This window comes from Mercenaria mercenaria, chromosome 4, assembly GCF_021730395.1.
Source record: "Mercenaria mercenaria strain notata chromosome 4, MADL_Memer_1, whole genome shotgun sequence".
In the NCBI taxonomy this organism is placed as follows: Eukaryota; Metazoa; Mollusca; class Bivalvia; order Venerida; family Veneridae; genus Mercenaria; species Mercenaria mercenaria.
This window is the reverse complement of record NC_069364.1, coordinates 65,477,626-65,489,634: the sequence shown is the minus strand read 5'-3', so window position 1 is coordinate 65,489,634 and position 12,009 is coordinate 65,477,626. Positions and strand designations below refer to the sequence as shown.

Below are 12,009 nucleotides of genomic sequence, written 5' to 3'. Positions count from 1 at the left end.
TTTATGTGATAAGATAACACGCACAAAGTTTGAATGTAGGACAATGTAGGACGTTATCAAAATACAAAACGAGGTCACACAAGGTGAACAACCTACGCAGGTATTGTCAAAAGTAGTACACATGTCATGAGACCTAATCTTTCCCTCTTTCGTCAACAACGGACGCAATAGTCCAATGGTAACACTGATTACGAAACAACGGGTCGTGAGTTCGAGCCCAAGCTAATACAACTACAAAAAGTATTAACATTACTATAAAAGTAATGCGTATTGATGCTTTACACGTGGCACCATGGAAACTGTCCTCAATATCTTTCAATTTTATATATACCCCTAACAATACTAACAATCTTCTGGAGGAGTCGTTCATATGGGTTACAGTACTAGTAGCAACTTAATGTTACAAACAAAGGAACACCCTTTTTTCTCAGTACTATCGTGTTTTCATTCACTCTACTACGTTATGGCGGGTATATGTAATATTTTATCACAATTTGCGTGCTCTTGTCGCGGGTAAGACAACAACTGGTGCGTATTAATATCATGTTCCGGAAAGAGTCACTGAAAGCTAAAAAGAGGAATAATTTAGAGGATTGTTAACGAAGCGTAACTGTCTTTTACACCTATTTTCACTGTTTTGATATAGTTCTAAATGGGAATATAAGTCTCTGAAACTATGATATTCTTGCAACACAAATGAAATAACGTATTAAGTGGATTTTATATGAAATCAAGAGCAAAGGGATTCTGAGGCAGAGAAAGTTGTTATTTGTATTTTTTAGTTTGTTATTTTGTACAGCATAACATCAGTCCCTCCTGTACATCAGTTTGGCTTTATTCCAGTCTCTGACGACTGTCCGAATAAACCTACAGCCGTCTACAGTAACTGAATAAAATGTAATAATATTTGTTTTAGGAAATTCTGGTTAAAGTTTTGCGTGCAAGTTACTATCTGCAGAACAAATGCAGATATTAAATTGAAACTTCACATGTGCTTTTGGGGTTATAAAACTGGTTGATTGCACCAAGTTCCATAACTCTGACATGCATTTTGGTCAAATTATGTCCCCTTTTGGACTTAAAACTTCTGGATAACGTTTTGCATGCAAGTTACTATTTCCAAAACTAATGCAGATACTGGATTGAAGCTCTATAGATATTTTTACATTTAGGGTAATATTTTCCTGCTTCTGGGACAATAATTCGAATAGTCGAGCCTTGGCTGTCTTACGGGCAGCTCTTGTTTTGTTTCTTATTTTCGTATCTATAATAAATCAGTTAATCTTAAAATTATGGCCGAGCAATGCTTTTATTAAAGTGAAGTGTAAGATGGTTATAAATCTTATAAAACTAACTCGTACAGGTTTAAATATAGCACAGGAAAGCTTAAAAACATTAGATCATATTAAAGGTGGAGTGTATTTAGACATAATTACGTGTCAGTTGCAACATAACTTTAGTGAACTTGTTAGAACTAGATTTACTAACTCGTTTTCACCTTCATTGAATTGAATTGAAGAAAACAAGACAAAATATAACGAGTCTGGGAATCGAACGCATGACGAAAAAGTATAATACGAATACCGTAACCTCTCTAGGCCTACGAGAAATCACTGACTGCATCGTAAACGTACTAAGTGTAATGACTTTATCTTAAGTTATTGTTTTGTTTGTTTTTATTCGCCATAAAAGTGTGCGATACCTATATGTCTGCGCTCTATTGATAATCACGTGATGTTTGCTGACGGGAATTTTGTTTTGTTTTATAAACCGGAAAACCCCTATCAGAAATTGTAGACGAATGTTTTTATCTTACATTTATTAAGAAAACAATGATTTTCAACAGAATTTGATGAAAAATGCATTGTTAGAACATCGAATATGCAGCATATAGGAGATTATAGCAAAAGTTTGATTTTTTAAAATCTGACAGCACGATGTGTGGGTTAGTCGCTTTAAAGTATGTTTCCCAATATTTCATAACAATGAATAATTTACAAGTTATCGCGTTGGTTGTTTCGTAAATACTTCTGAAAACAAGTCTACTGTTGTTTGCTAATGGTTCGAAGTTAAGTAAAGATAGTGTTTCTTCCTTTAGCTTAATTGAATTGTGCAAATTTTAAGGTGCTCGACAATGTCATAAAAAAGCAAATTTGGAGAAGTGATATACGAGACGGTCAGTTGTCGCATGTATACAATCATTTAAAGTATATGGGGCCTCCGTGGCAGAGTGGTTAAGGTCACTGACTTGGAATCACTTGCCCCTCACCGATGTGAGTTCTAGTCTCGCTCGGGGTGTTAATTTCCTCATCTGAGGAAGCCATCCATCACTACTGGCTTTTGGAAGGTCGGTTCCCGTCCCAGATAGAATTATGCACGGATGAGCACCTGAGAGCTTCTTCCAACATCAAAAGCAGGATAGTCGCCATATGACCTACAACTGTATCTGTTAAACTCTTCCCCCACCCCTACACACACACCCCTACAAACCCCTTCATCCCGCACCCCATACACACTAAAAAGCTATAAGTTTGACTTTGTGTATGCTGACTACATCGGTATTATAAGCAACAAACTGTATAGAGATATAGTCACTATTTGGAATTTCATCACACTGATTAAAGTATTGAGACTTTACGTTGTTTTCATAAAGGACTAGATAGAAGGGAAAGAATTTGAACAGTATGTCAGTCAAGAGACATAGAAGATAAATTTCATATAAAATATTATACCTAGGCTTTCGAATAATGTGACAACGACATATTGCTAAATACTAAAACAAAATACTAAGTATGTTACAAATTAATTGCTGTCGAGTTCAAATGTAAGCGAAAACACACTTGATAAATTCGCATGTTTCAACAATTTTGAAAATAAGGCGAAATGTATTAGAATAATTTTGCGAATAATATATGCCTTATAACTTTTACTGAAACTGTATATTCTGTTAAAATGTGAATTTTATTCTGAACTACGTAAGCTACATATACCAAAAAATATATATCACCGCCAACTATAAATAAATTTAATGTTCTAATGTCTATCAAAAATGGAGAAACAATTAAGTCATTAGCACTACAATTCTACAATTCTCATCAATACCTTGAAGAAATATTGTGTGAGAATATATGATATCTACATCTGTTTTAATGAACGTTGAAATCTTATATCAAGTTCTTGCGCTTAAATGTGATATTATGTGTGTAGATTAAGACGTAGTGAATATTTTTGAAGAATTCATTCAAGACAAGTTATTTCAAATGCGTAATATTTGATATAGAAAATGAAATATATATAGCTCTGAAGCGAATACCGGATGTCAAAACAGCAGCAGAACACAATGGTAAAAGCAACATATTTGGCAAAAGTCTCTCAACCAAACCGAGCCTGCAACATTTTCGTTTTCGTCGTGTTGAGTGACCTGTGAAGTTTCCACTTTTCTCTATTTCTATTGATAATGTACGGTATGGGTGCAACATTTTGCAGTAAACGACTTTTCCACGGCTGACTATAATATACATGTATGAGCGAAGGTTAACGTGTTATGCGTAATAGACATGTATTATTTTGATTTTAATTAAAATAGTGTTTCTTTTCTAACGTTGCAATTAATTATGAATAATGTTTTGAAATATTAGTCTGTTCGTGATTATTTCGAATTTCGTTGTTATTTAGCCCTTACACGCAGTTCATGAAACATGGGTTGGTTTGGCAGATAATAAAACCATTTTAAATCATTATCGCTCTGTGGTCTGTTTACATACATTTTAAGGTGTCGCCATCAACATCTTTGATATTGATGGATAAAGGTCTTGAAATCATATAATCAAAGTCCTGATTAATCACTAATTAATAGTCCAACACCAGAACAATAGAAAGTACCATCTGCATTCCTATAACATATCTAAATATCAAATTGTCAATATTCTTAGTATAAATAAACTCCAAACAGCAATGAATAATGTCATATAGCCATTTTGCGTTTCAATACCTAAAAAATTATATTCGTTTGCATAAATGTTCACGCATGATTAATTCATTAAAAAAGATACCTGATTAATGGTTTAAAAATCAGTATCTATCATAGTTTGAAAAAAAAAACATATTGAAATCAAGGATTATGTACATTGTCGGCGTCAGTTTGTCGGTGTAAATGTTTCCGGAGTGTTGACAGGCTTTGAGTAGAAAAAAGAACGGGAATTTTGTGACAGTTTTCTGCATTTCTTAAGTAAAGGTAAATATAATGCAGGTAATATTTACCATGTTTACGGTTTCTTATGTGCATAGCTGTGTTATGCTTCGAATACAACTGTTTATGTTCATAGATCTCATGTTTAAAGATGAGTATTGCCCCTCCCACCCCTGTTTGAAATGTAAAAAGAACGTGTGTAAAATAATACACACACTTCGTGCAAGGATGGATTTATTTACATTGGTGAAAAGGTATTGTGGCAGCATAGAAACTCAAGAACTTGGAGAAGTGAAATATTCATTTTAACCATCTTTTGCTTTGATAAAGTGTATTTAGGAGCACACGTTACCTATTGTTTTAGGAGCATATGTTTATTGTTTATGTTTGTTTGAAAGCTTAAAATGGCAATACGTCGCAAAGTGAAAACAAAAATATCCAAGCGAAAATTGGTGCAGCCTTCTGGTATGCGCTCCAGATCGTACCAAAGAAATAAGAAAAATGAATATATAAAGAAAGAAGAAAAAAGCAAAATGTATATCTATGACAAGAGAACTTTCCGACCCGAGCAATTAATTCGTAAACAAGTATCAAAAAATGGCATATATATTACCAACATTACAGTCCGTAGAATCCCTATACAAAACATGAAAAACACTAAGCTTTGTCGTTTAGGTTCTTGTTTTAATGAGAGAACCGGATTGTTAACCTTGACATTTTGAAAGAACATATTGTTGACATTTCAACTCATGTGTGCTTATATCGACAAGCTCAGCACTTTGGTCTTCTGGTCTTTTGAAGTCCAAAATGAACCAAAATGGGGTATTCAGTGTCATTGTCAGATGTTAATGTCTTGTCTGCCAGAAAGAATTTACTCTGGAAATAAGTAAAACAGGTAAATATCCTGTACGTCATTAAAGTTCGTGCAGTGAGGGGAACTGTTAGTGCAGGAGGGCCTACTCATATAAAAGAAACATTAACATCTATGGATATGACCCCAATGTGGGGTGGAATGTTTAATGGCATAGAAAGTAGAATAGGTGAATGGTGGCATCACATTTTACAAGAAGAACTAGTCAAGGCAGGAGCAGAAGAAAAACGATTGACTATTGGAAGAAATGACTTTCACCGGGGAGTTATGTTACACGGTAGCCTAAATAAATCAAAAATGTGTTATGAAATATCAGTGTCATTTTAATTTAAGCATAAACATAAACAAAAAATTTGCTGACCTTCACAAATTAGCACAAAATAAATAGAAAATTTGTTTCTTTTGGATCTTCATGAAAATAATTTAATTGTCTCCCTTATTGGTGAAAATATATTTCGATATCACACTGAAAACAAACAAATATCATTATTTTATCATTTATCATAAGACTGTGTTTACACCGAAGGAGAGGACCATAGATATAGATTAAAAATAATAAATGCTACTTAATTTTTATGATTATTACTTTTTTATTTGATTTCGGATAACTTCCACTTTTATTTTAGTCTGTCCAACAAATGTTTCTCTGCGATAAAAAGGATAATGATCAAATAAATATATTTCAAATGAATTAGATATCACAAACATCGATACAGGGCAAAGCAAAATGTAAGGAAAGCAACACTCTGTGTTGTATAAGGGTGTACAAACTGTGACATTGGACTCTTTTGCCAATTCTCAACTGGTGCGACTTCGTTTGACAAATAAAGAAACAACAATATCAATAATGAAGACCATGTATAATTCACTTTTCAAATAAATCATTTCAAAATCCATCTTTGCTTAATTTATTTAACGGAAAGACATCATTTGATTAAATGAAAATATTTACGTATATGACAGATTATATTTCTTGAACTGGATGAAACGAAAGGATCAAGTATGCGAATTCCGTCAATAAGCGGTGTTACGATACACTCTGCCTACGTCCATCTGGAAGATCTATGTAATATGTGCCAACTATCTTTCCATTGGTACCTGAAAATACATTCGAGACTGAATGTTATGGTCCTTAATCGAACCGTTAATAAATAGATGAATAAAATATGTCCTATTTTAGACAACATATCGGAACAGTTTATTCGTTTATAAATGGCTGTTATTTTTCATAATTGTGCTGAATCCTGAATCATGTTATCATGATTACATCTGTTTTATATAAAATTAACAAGTTATATAGTTCTGAATCAGGAAGGAATGTATTCTAAGAATATATTAGAAATTTTTTTTTTTCGATAAGCACAAAAGGTCGCGCTCAATTGTTTTGACATTTATATTTCAAATACATTTTCTGACTACTTGCATGCAGTAAAAAGTTATCACCATTTTTCACAACATTTTTTTCTCAGACATACACTATCTACTTTCATAAGGCAATTAACACACACATACAGACATACACACTAACACACGCACGCACGCACACTGTATGAATAAATTTCATATGATATAGAACAGAATGCACCTGTTGCAATGCAAAGGAAAAAATGAAAAACTTGAAACAAAATATTGCTTGATTTATATTTGTACCCTGCGGTCAAGAAAGATGGATGTGGAACTCGAAAATAAATCGACTCAAAATTTCACAAAAAAAACTAGTTAGTGTTTAAGCAGGAATGTAAAAATTTGATAGCAAATAGGGTGGGTCTGTTCCCAAGCCTGAATTACATTACTGTTTACGTGTGTAGCAGGGTTTGGACACTATCAACAACAACATCAGCAACGTCAACATTAGTATCAACAACAACAAGACTTAGTATTGAAAATAGAGGATAGATATCTTGTTTAAGTGAATGTGGTATATACATTTCAGTAAGAAGTTAGAAAATTTGTATTTGTTTACCTTTGTATCAACAGTATAGCAGTTAAAGTAATTATTATGTACCCAGAATGAATAAAACAATTAAACAATTCCAGGCTTCTATGTCAGATAGTAAATTACTGTGCGACACATTACCGACTGCTCTTACAACAGCCATCAGTAAGTACCGTATGACGGCTGTTTATAGGGTTTTAGTGTTTTCTTGTCCTTTGGGGTCATGAACTCCATTTGATATCTACGTAACAGAATTCTACTTAAGCCGGTGCCAGAGAACATGAGGTGTCTGGTGTGTTGCACCTTCCATTTCTTCGAATGAACATACAGTTTTTGTATTCAATAAAACAGAGTCTACTATTATTTTGCTTGGTTGCATTCTTTGCTTCTAAAGGATCTTCTTACAGATTTTGATGTATCTCCTTTGGCCAAACAGTAACGTCGCCTTACCACGGATGTCCTTTATTTAACCCATTACAAAACAATGTTGAAGATGCTTTAGATATAACTGGATACAATCGATCGAATGCATGGCATGTGTTCGCTTTATATCTACAACCGTAAACTATATATTCATTTACTATAGGTGCAAAAGCCTTTTCACCTTTCTTTCTAGCAGTTATCAATCAATGATGATAATTGCAGAGAGACTTTCACTGATATTTGCACTAAAAGTATGTGTTCATCACAGCAGCTAAAGATTATAGAGACAGAAAGGTATTTAAACAGTCAGCGTCGCATTGAATATTTACCAGTACTTCCTAAATTTGAACTTAGAGGCGCCTACGTATTGAATCAAGAGATGCGTGTAACACTTCCCGATGCTTTCCTTTTAGTTAAACAAATTTGAATCTGTGCCTGAACTTGTGACTCAGACTGTAACTTATAAATGTTAAAACAATTATGTTTCAAATGCAAAAGAAAACAACATTTTACACTTTAATTGTCGCAAAATATATTGTTGTACACGACATCAAATGTTCGCGAATTCCATCTCTCGCGAAGTTTTACTTTACAAATAGCAGGTTCAAATCAGGTAACTGCAGTATTAATGATATCTTTTTGCTAATCGGATAGGCATGTCCATCCTAAGGGTCCCTGCGCATTTGGCGATAACTATGCTTCTCTCCCATACGTAAACACATTATTGATATTTTATTGCATATGGTACATACATATATTATAAAGCTTTTTTTTTATTCTGACCGATTATTTTTCTTGCATACCGTATATTTTACAAATAATAAAGTAAATAAAGCAAAAAGAAATACATTCTTTATGGCACTCCTTATAGTAGAGTATGTAATCAAAGCGCTGGAAATTAACGTCCGTAAGTATAAGTGACGTCATGACGTTTCATCATGGCATGAGGATGGATATTGCCGGCATTGATAAGATCACCAGAAACGGTAGTCTGGTGTGCAAGAAATACTGTAATTTTTCTGCTTTCACTTTTTTTCAACGTCGCGAATCAACCATCTTGCGAATAAATAAAAAAGGACATATCAGAGCCAAAAGAAAAAGTAAACTTTGCGCGAACTGGAATGCTTTACATTAAATAAGAAACATAAAGACGACCACCATCACAAATTTACTGAAACTGCATGAACGAAATCACAATTATATTTACCACAGAAGGGAATAGGTCTGCCATCAGGACACTTCGCCTTCCTCTTGTTGGCAACCTTTGGTGCGGCTGTAACCACGACAAACACAAACACGATGATGAAAAGTGCGCTAAACTTCATTTCTGTTGCTTGTGTTCAGGTAAACTGACAATGTTACCGTCAACGGGGTGGCAAGTTTCTATTTAAATGACTAAGTTACACCCTTATTCAGTTTCTGAAACCAAGAAGAAGAAAAAAATATGACACTATTTTTCACAAAGTCTGAAAACCACTTTATTCAAACACATCGGTCGATTTCAAGGATTGGTTAAACATGAAATAAATTAATTCACAAAAATATGCATGAGATACAATATCTGTTTAAACATGTGTTATACAATATTAAAATATTTATACAAAACCTAAAGTGACAAAAACACGACGTGGTAGTTTTCGCGGTAACAATTCTTAAAATGTTCATATGTATTTTTTTCTGACGGCACTGCCAAAAATGTTAAAAATAAGTCCGAAAACCCTTTTCAAATACAAAAGGTATATTCCACAGCTTAGGAAATGCAATTCATTCCGTGAAAAATAAAATGATCATGCGTCTGTATTATTCGTAATATGTTTCTCAATATTTCATAGGAATAAATATATAACAAATTGGTTGTTTCGTGAATACCTCTTAAAACAAGTCTACTGTTGTGGGCGGATGGTTCGAAAAAGGCAAAGATAGACAAGCGTTTTTTTCTTTAGTTTCATTAACTTGTGCAAATTTATTCAATTCCTTGAGGTGCTCGACAGCGTCATAAATACGCAGAATTGGAGAAGTGATATTCGAGACGGTCAGGTAATGCATTTGTACAATATTTTAAAGTATATGGGTCCCCATCTAGCTGGTTTGCGGAAGGTTGGTTGGTCTTTCCAGATGCCTATCTGACATGGAAATATGCACGGATGGGGGAATAAGATCTCCATATGACCTACAATTGTGCCTGTGTAACCTCGAATACCCTCCTTGCTAAAAACAAACACACCTACGTCGCACATCGCACGTTGAGATAAGAACACACACACACACACACACACACACATGTATATATATATATATATATATATATATATATATATATATATTTTTTTTTTTTTTTTTCATAATTGTGTTCTCTCATACCATATTGATCAAACCAGAATACATGTAACTCAACAACCTAAAATCAAGTCATCAGCGGAACAGCATCATGTAAGATAATCATATGTACTAAGATAATCATTGTTGTTAATTTGCAACAATAATTGAATCTTTCCAACGTATTTAAATATAATGATAGTCATCTTTTTAGAAACTTGTATTTCATTAATATGTTCAGTTAAAAGTTCAGTGAAGTAAATACATGGTTGGTACACTCCCAGTGAGACAAAAAAAGTAAACTAATCAAATAATTCGATCATCGTGTTGGGATCAAATACCAGGTATAATGTTGGCAAAATTAGAACGGAGGCCGAACAAATCTGACAAATGGAGGCTGTATTGACCAGGTACAGTTCGTTCTTCGCAAGATCTGAATTTTCAATGATCATCTTTTATTTTATTTCTTCGTAGGAACGTCTGTTGCAAGCAACAAACTAATGATGATTTAACTAAACCTCGAACAGAAGGATTTTTTCGGTCGTTTTCTCTGCGTTGTCAACTACTTCATGTGGCGCCATTATTTTTAAGAAAATGTATATTATATTATTAATAAGCTTATGCTTAGAACATATTGCTTAAAAAAACAACATACCTTCAAAATATCCAAAAACCCTTATAACATTTACTGTGTATGGAAAATTGTAAGTATCATATAGACGAATTTGTTGCCTATTTATACCAGATACACCCTGTTTACCAGATGTCAGCTGCATTCAAATTTGGAAACAAATTGAATATGTCAAAATAATTTATTATACCTCGCCAGCGTGCAAAATCAGAATAATTATTTGTTAAACAAAGGAACATTTGATTACAACCAGTTACAATTATTTCATTTAAAGTACTCTCGACGATTAATCATATCTGAAATATTTTTAATGAATGAACCAAAGGCAAAGTTTTATTCAATATGGTACGTAATAAACGAGATATCATTCAAAATAACTGGTAACATTTTCTTCCTTGTTCGCAGGAGGGAATTGTTTGTTGCAACACTTGTAAAGTTAATATGCTCTCAGTGAAATATGTAAATGAAATGTCAGGCAAATTGTAATTAATATCAAAAATTGTTCTTTTTTTTTTCGCAAATATGCGATTTGAAGGAAACAACATTTACTTCTTGTGCAATGATCTATCATAATGAACAAAACTGCCAAATTTTATGACAAATCAAAAAGTCATGCTTCACTTATACTTTAAGTAAATAAGTATTAGGTGAATAAATATTTTTTCGCTCGTGCGAAAATTCAGCGGTTACTTTCAGAGTCAACGACAGATGGTTATAGACGTGCATTGTACAATTATTTAATTTTCATAAACATTATGTTGCTAAACCTCAGTTGTTTCCGATTTCGAAGAAAAAATTATAGAGATTTATAGCTTATTGCACACTCAAGGGGTTAAAGTACAGTTCAAGATCCCTTTACATAGCTGGGTTGTCCTATTTCCGCAAATTATGAGGTTTTGGGAGCTTTACAAACTCCTTCTTGCTTAAGACCGCCAAAGGTAGGAGAGTCACTCAAGACAACGATTCCAATACTTAAACAACTGGCGTCATCCTTGTCTTTGTTTTTTTTTATCCCCCTTTGATATATTATTGGGAAAATGCATGTTTTCTGGTAGCCTTTTTTGGCCTGTTATTGTACTATTTAATTGAACTGTCACAACTTGTTCCCGGCTTTCATTATGTTCTGTTCACGCCTATATAAGATTAACATGAAAGTTAACATGGTTTGACAGTTCAGTTAAATAGTACAATACAGACTGGTGAATTCACTGAACAAGATTTGGCATAGATAACTGCATCACCCGTCAACAAGTGTCCTTATATCGCAAAGTCTCAAAGGTCAAAAAGACTAGCATAACCTTTCTTCGTGACAAACATTCTACTGGTCAAACCCAACAGATTTTCCTACAGCGGCTCCAAGATAGGTCTATATGTGCGTTCCGAACATTACGGAAATATTTACAGAATACGGAGAATCTCACCGGGCCTCTGTTTCGTCTTAGTTGTGTACACCAGTCTCACAGTCTTACTTCCGCTCCATGTTAAGGTCGTATCTAGAGATAAGAACCCTTCGTTATTCATCACCCACCCCTTTCGAAAAGGGTTGCGGGGTGGGGTTGGTGAGGGGGGAGGGGAGCGCAACTTTTACACACTTGCGTCGCTTCTCCAATTACCAAATGAAACAGCTAAGCCGTTGGAATTCA

At 33.8% G+C, this 12,009-nt stretch overlaps 1 long non-coding RNA gene across 1 annotated transcript; it reads right to left on the bottom strand.

Annotated features, from left to right (window-relative positions):
* Positions 1-5,574: 5,574 nt before the first annotated feature.
* LOC128556757 (uncharacterized) lies at positions 5,575-10,492 on the bottom strand. Its single transcript, XR_008370818.1, has 3 exons — positions 10,391-10,492; positions 8,627-8,838; positions 5,575-6,158 (listed from the first exon to the last, which is right to left on the bottom strand). It is a non-coding gene; the product is annotated as an uncharacterized LOC128556757 (long non-coding RNA).
* Between the last annotated feature and the right edge of the window lie 1,517 nt (positions 10,493-12,009).